The sequence below is a fragment of the Natator depressus genome, chromosome 3 (assembly GCF_965152275.1).
Source record: "Natator depressus isolate rNatDep1 chromosome 3, rNatDep2.hap1, whole genome shotgun sequence".
In the NCBI taxonomy this organism is placed as follows: domain Eukaryota; kingdom Metazoa; phylum Chordata; order Testudines; family Cheloniidae; genus Natator; species Natator depressus.
This window is the reverse complement of record NC_134236.1, coordinates 134,556,489-134,563,160: the sequence shown is the minus strand read 5'-3', so window position 1 is coordinate 134,563,160 and position 6,672 is coordinate 134,556,489. Positions and strand designations below refer to the sequence as shown.

The window sequence follows — 6,672 nt, the reverse complement described above, 5'->3', positions numbered from 1 at the left end:
GCGCCAAGTGATTGGGGGCGGGCAAAAGCACGTTCCGGGGAGGCGGTGGAGCAGTGGCAGGGGGTCGCGGGCAGGGCCGCCTGCAGCAAGTAACGGGGGGAGGGGGCGGCGATGCACAGGGGAACCGCTCCCCGCCCCAGCTCACCTCTGCTCTGCCTCCTCCCCTGAGCACGCCGCCCCACCCTGCTTCTCTCCCTCCCAGGCTTGCGGCGCCAAACAACTGATTGGAGCCGCAAGCCTGGGAGGTGGGAGAAACGGAGCGGCGGCAGCATGCTCGGGGAGGAGGCAGAGCAGAGGTGAGCTGGGGCAGGGAGCTGCTGCACGCGGCTCCCCAGGCTGAGGGGAGAGGGCGGCGGCTGGGAGCTGCTGCAGGGGGGGCCGCCTCAGGGCGGAGTGGGGGAGCGGGGAGCTGTTGCAGGGCTTGCAGGGGGTAGGTGCAAGGTGGAAGTTTTCGCCTAGGGCACGAAACATCCTTGCACTGGCCCTGCTTGTTTGTTATTGCTACATTCCCATTGTTTCATGTCTTCTATGTATATAAATCTCCCCACTGTATTTTCCACTGAATGCATCCGATGAAGTGAGCTGTAGCTCACAAAAGCTTATGCTCAAATAAATTTGTTAGTCTCTAAGGTGCCACAAGTACTCCTTTTCTTTTTGCGAATACAGACTAACACAGCTGCTACTCTGAAACATTTCTAAATATGTAATTTTTACTTCATGTCAGTGGTGCGGAGACTGTCAACCAGGCTACTTAAATATCATTGGCTGATGCACTTGGAATGGCAAAATGTGGTTAGTCTTCTGCTGATGCACTTGAATTGGAGGTGGATGGTTCTTGTATAGGATTGCTCCTGTCTACACTGAAGGTACGCCTGGAACACACGTCACTTGGGAGGCTGAATGATTCACTCACTTTGAAAGTGGAAGAGTTAATAGCTTCTTTCTTTAACAAGCTGAAGAATGTGATTACTTTTAATGGGACATGTTGAAAAAAGTCTTAGAAATTTCATGGACAGATATTTAAAAAAAAAAACAATCCCAAAATTTTGTTTTCTGAAATTTTTCAATAAAAAGTTTAAAAGAAACTGGAAAAATAAATTAAACTTAATTTTCTTCCACAACAGAATTGCTTTTCTTTAGTAGAAAAGCCATTTTAATTGACATTTTCATCAAAACCATTTTTCCTTAATGAGTTCTAGTCTCTAGCTTTGACTCTAAAGTTCTGAGCAATAGCAAATGGAGGGAACCTATATTGCTGCATTTGAAAAGGCTGTGCTGCACCCATGGGTAATCATTCTGGTCCTGCCTCTGCTGAATGGAAAAATGTCACTTAGTAGCTGCCATGTTTCGAAACTGGAGCTCTTGGCCCAGCTTGATTTGTTGTTCTTGTCCTTCTCCAGATTAGCTTTTTCACCAAGTTTTTAATATGCCTTGAAACAAATGTAAAGATAAGTGAACATTCACTTAACATTTCAGCAGATGTTGTAAAGATATCTTTACTAAGCACAGTAATTAGAGTGTGCTTGTAATACTGTACATATAGTAAGTCAAAAATACACTGGGGAGTATTTCTCCTTTGAAGTGGCAGAAGTATACCGGTATCCTGCATTGTGACTCTAGTCCTTTGTCTATTGAAATGACAGAGCCAGCATTTAAAATTCAAATCCCAAACTAAAATACAAACAGTCTAATTAAAATTGCTATGGTATATTTTCAGAGGAAGGGATGACAAAAATACTCCACTGAACAGAAATAATAGGTACAAATGATGACACGAAGAGAAAAATATTTTCTAAAGTAAATAATTGAGTGCAGTGTTAAAGAAATCCAGCTTTTTATCAGCTAATGATGACTCATCTTCACATACATTTTATTCCAGTGTAAAGCCACTAATGCAACAGTGGTGATTTAAACCGTGATTAAATGTACTAGTGGTGATTGAAGTTGAGCTAGGTAATTATAATAGTCCTGTACTGAATTATGTAACTGGGAATATTATGAAAGATCTTCTTTGAGTTCTTGTTCATGTCAATTCCAATCAGGTGTGCGCATGCCGCATGCACGACAGCCGGAAGATTTTTCCCCTAGCGGTATCTGTAAGGTCAGCCTGGGCACCTTCTGGAGTCACGCCTTCATGGTGCCCAGTACAGGTCCCTGCTGACCCAACCCCACCTCAGTTCCTTCTTACCACTGGTGATGGCTAGCTGGAACTTCCCTTGCTATTGCTTTTGGAAGCACCTTTAGCAGTGTCCCACTGTCAGTTGTATATAGTTAGATTATTAGTTAGAGAAACTACTAAGTTTCCATTGGGGGGTGTTAGCCGATGGCCAGGGATGTTTGGTGAGGTGCCAGCTATGCCCGTTTATACCATCCGTGACTTTAACCGCTAGGACGCACTGTCCCTTCGCGGCGGGCAGCCCGGGCTAGGCTGACAGATGCCCCAAGGTCCTAACCACCCGTGACTTTAACTGCTAGAGCTCAGAGCTCCTTCGCAGCGGGCAGTCAACACTGACTGACAGGTGCCCCAATGGCAGCACTAAGAGCCTCTCCACACCCGTGACTTTAACTGCTAGAGCTCAGAGCTCCTTCGCAGCGGGCAGTCAGGATTGACTGACAGGTGCCCCAAGAGTTTGCCCCGTGGAGGTGGCACAACTCAACGCTAGGCTCTTAGTACTCTCACCTAATGGCCAGGCTTTACAGCCAAAACGGCTGAGGTTCTTTAATTGTGTTGGCTGCTTCACAGTAAACCAGAGAAACAAGTCAGGCTTATGCACAAATGGTTACCAAAATTTATTAAACTAGATTCTAATCATGTGGTTACAAAATTGCTAGTGCCTACTTATTTAAATGTAGAGATGTTACACACACAAACAAGTTACAAAACTGAAGCTACAATCCCAAAGAAAGAAAACAAAGTATAGAGCTCTATTTCAAAATATGTGTACACTAAAGATAGGAGATCAGGTGTGGGTGGTTCTTACCCTCCTTGCATCTCTCGATTCCAGCGGTGCCAAGCCAGGATCGGTCACTCAATTCCGCGGAAAGACGAATAAGGGACAAGGCTTAGGGACCCTCTTAGCTGCAGAAGCCTTGGGAGGCTGTCACTTATCTGACCAGCAGATAGATAGTGAAAAGCACTCAAAAATCATGGTGCTGTAGGTCCCCTACTTATACCTCTGTACTCCTTTATTCTCTTTCTCCTTTCTTGTGCCAAATTGGGGCTGGTCTATCTAGGTGACGCCAGCTCTCACAAGAGTAGTTTACACTTGCAAGGGAGAGAAACAATAAGTGTCAACTACTGGACATTCCTTTTATTAGGGTAAATATTTTCCCACCTAGGATGTTGGTGTGTGTGCATCATGCTGTTTTAGTAGGGGCTAAGAGCCATGTCTGTCACAGCGCCTCTGCCTGCTGTGAGCCCAATTGTTGTATATGTTCCCAGTGGCACATTGTAGCAGCACACCTGTGCTTCTCTCAGCTTCAAAGGCTGTGCTGGAATTCATGTTAAGTGCCCTGTTTTGGCTTCCGCAATGCTGGTCTGAGAGGGGGGGGCTGGCTGGCTGGCTACAGGGGGTCCACCCCATTTCATTCCCCAATGCCGGGGCATGGGTTCAAATTGTGTGAAATCTGAGGGAAATTGATGCCAAGGAGTGACCCGCACCCTTCTTATTTTGATGTGCCTCGGCAAGAGTCACCAAAAAGACAAGTGCTGCATTTTCAAGGTGTTTCAGCTGAGGACCCTTAAGGATCATGAGAAGAGACTTGGAATCCTCCTCATGGAGGCAGCCCTCCCACCGCAGTCCAACCCCAGGTCAGCGGAGCCCGTGCCAAGCGACACGTCCCCCGTGCGCAGCGTGAGCTGGCACAAAGAAAGGAGGCTAAGGACTCCTGGCACTGACATGGTGCCAAACATTAGACTTCCGGCAGACACCGATCTTCATCCCTGGTACACCAGAAGAAAGAGGCAGGAGACGGGGCGCTTTCCCACTCCTAAGCCTTAGGAGCCAGCGGCAGGGAGGCCTCAGACCATCCAGCCTGCTTCCGGACCAGGGCCTCCCAGGGGATCATTGACTCCTCAAGGGGTCCAGTTGAGTCTGGCCCACTACTGTTGTCCAGATGTCATGGCCGGGGACGTTCAACTCCCCTCCACTCTGGAGACTTTTGAGGCAGCGCAGGACCTTAGTCGCCTGATGGCACCACCTTCTCCAAGGAGAGATGAGGCACCGGTGATAACCCAGCCTCCTATTCTATCTAGGGGCAAGCTGGTGATGACGTCGCACTGCTTCCCATCTCCACAGAGCCACTCCCTGGTGCCGGCTGCCCACGTAGGGGGACTGCACCAATCTCCAGAGGCCAGGCACTGCCCAGTACCACTCCTCCGTGGTCTTCCTTTTCGGAGATCTCAGAGTCTGAGGTGGAGTCCTATCACTCAGATATGTCCAGCAGCAGGAGGGCTAGATCTTGGCAACACATGCAGCCTCCTCCGGTGCAACCCAACGAACAGCATGACCCTCTTGGCTGCGAGGGTAGGGACCAAGGCCATGTGCTGGTGCTCTCGTCCTGGTCCTCCCCAGATGAGGCCATTGCTGGCACTTCAATGACCCCGGCCTTGGAGAATAGCAGGGTCCCACAACAGATGTTGCGCAGGGTGGCCCAGAACCTGGGGTTCCAGGCAGAGAACTGGTAGAGGATGCTGATCCCATTGTGGACATCCTTGCCCCCTCTGGGCCCTCGGATATTGCGCTCCCACTCATTAAGACTATAAATGAGACCACAAAAGCTTTGTGGCAGACTCTGGCCTCTTTGCCCCCTACAGCTAAGAGAAATGAGAGACCCTATTTTGTTCCCTCAAAGGGATATGAGCATCTCTATTCTCATTCTCTGCCCAACTCTTTGGTGGTGGATGCCACAAATCAAAGGGAGTGTCAGGGGTTTCAGGAATGCTCCTCTTAAAATCAGGAGGTGAAAAGATCATAGAATCATAAACTTTAAGGTCAGAAGGAAACATTATGATAGTCTAGTCTGACCTCCAGCACAACGCAGGCCACAGACTCTCACCCACCCTCTCCCGTAACAAACCCCTAACCTCTGTCTGAGCTATCGAAGTCCTCAAATCATGGTTTAAAGACTTCGAGGTGCAGAGAATCCTCCAGCAAGTGACCTGTGCCCCATACTGCAGAGGAAGGCAAAATACCCCCAGGGCCTCTGCCAATCTGCCCTGGAGGAAAATTCCTTCCCGACCCCAAATATGACGATCAGCTAAACTCTGAGCATGTGAGCAAGACTCACCAGCCAGACAACCAGGAAAGAATTCTCTGTAATACTCAGATCCCACCCCATCTAACGTCCCATCACAGGCCATTGGGCATATTTACTGCTAATAGCCTAATTTTGGCAATTAATTGATGTTTGACTATCCCATCATACCATCCCCTCCATAACCTTATCAAGCTTAGTCTTGAATCCAGATATGTCTTTTGCCCCCACTGCTCCCCTTGGAAGGCTGTTCCAGAACTTCACTCCTCTGATGGTTAGAAACCTTCATCTTATTTCAAGTCTAAACTTCCTGATGGCTAGTTTATCTCCATTTGTTCTTGTGTCCACATTGGTACTGAGCTTAAATAATTCCTCTCCCTCGCTGGTATTTATCCCTCTGATATATTTATAGAGAGCAATCATATCTCCCCTCAGCCTTCTTTTGGTTAGGCTAAACAAGCCCAGCTCTTTGAGTCTCCTTTCATAAGACAGGTTTGCCATTCCTCGGATCATCCTAGTAGCCCCCCTCTGTACCTGTTCCCGTTTGAATTCATCCTTCTTAAACATGGGAGACCAGAACTGCACACAGTATTCCAGATGAGGTCTCACCAGTGCGTTGTATAACGGTACCATCACCTCCTTATCTCTACTGGAAATACCTCTCCTGATGCATCCCAAGACTGCATTAGCTTTTTTCACGGCCATATCACATTGGTGGACTTGTTCGGGACAAAAGTGTATTCCACTGGTGGTTTCCAGCTATGCATTTCAAACCAGCAGGCCATCATTAGTAGGTACTCCTTTTAACGCCTGCAGAGCGATGGCCAAATTTGCTGACTTATTACCACCAGACTCTCGTGCCGAATTTAATACCTTGGTGGAAGAAGGCAGACTCATTTCTAGGGCCTCCTTGCAGGTGGATCTTAAAGGTGCTGACGCGGCTGCCCGAACCATGGCTACGGGGGTGGCAATGAGAAGGTCCTCTTGGCTTCAGGTCTCTGGACTCCTTCACAAAGTCCAACAGACCATTTAGGACCTACCCTTCGACGGTCAGGCCCTAGTCTCTGAAAAGACACAGGAAACTGCACAGTTTAAAAGACTTGACGGTCACCCTCAAGTCCCTGAGCATACACCCCCTACTGCACAGCACAGGCACTTCAGGTCGCAGCCTCCTCTGTGGAACTCACTGTCCACATCAATGTCAGAGAGCTGAGGGCGGTGTGCCTTGCATGCCAGACTTTCCAAGCCCGCTTGTCTGTCATAACTGATGCACATCTCCTGGTCAACACCATAGCGATGTTTTATGTCAACAAACAGGGGTGCACACTTCTCTCTGCTGTGCCAGGAAGCCCTCATGCTGTGGGACTTGTGCAGAGCATTTGATACATCTGCAAGTATCGTACCTCCCTGGAGTAC

At 48.5% G+C, this 6,672-nt stretch overlaps 1 protein-coding gene across 1 annotated transcript in view; it reads left to right on the top strand.

The window, feature by feature from the left end:
- The first annotated feature begins 428 nt into the window (after positions 1-428).
- Positions 429-6,672, top strand: part of LYST (lysosomal trafficking regulator) — a 141,193-nt gene continuing 134,949 nt past the window's right edge. Inside the window, exon 1 of the mRNA XM_074948886.1 lies at positions 429-866. The gene's annotated coding sequence lies outside the window, so the exon portion shown is untranslated. The remainder of the gene's footprint in view (positions 867-6,672) is intronic.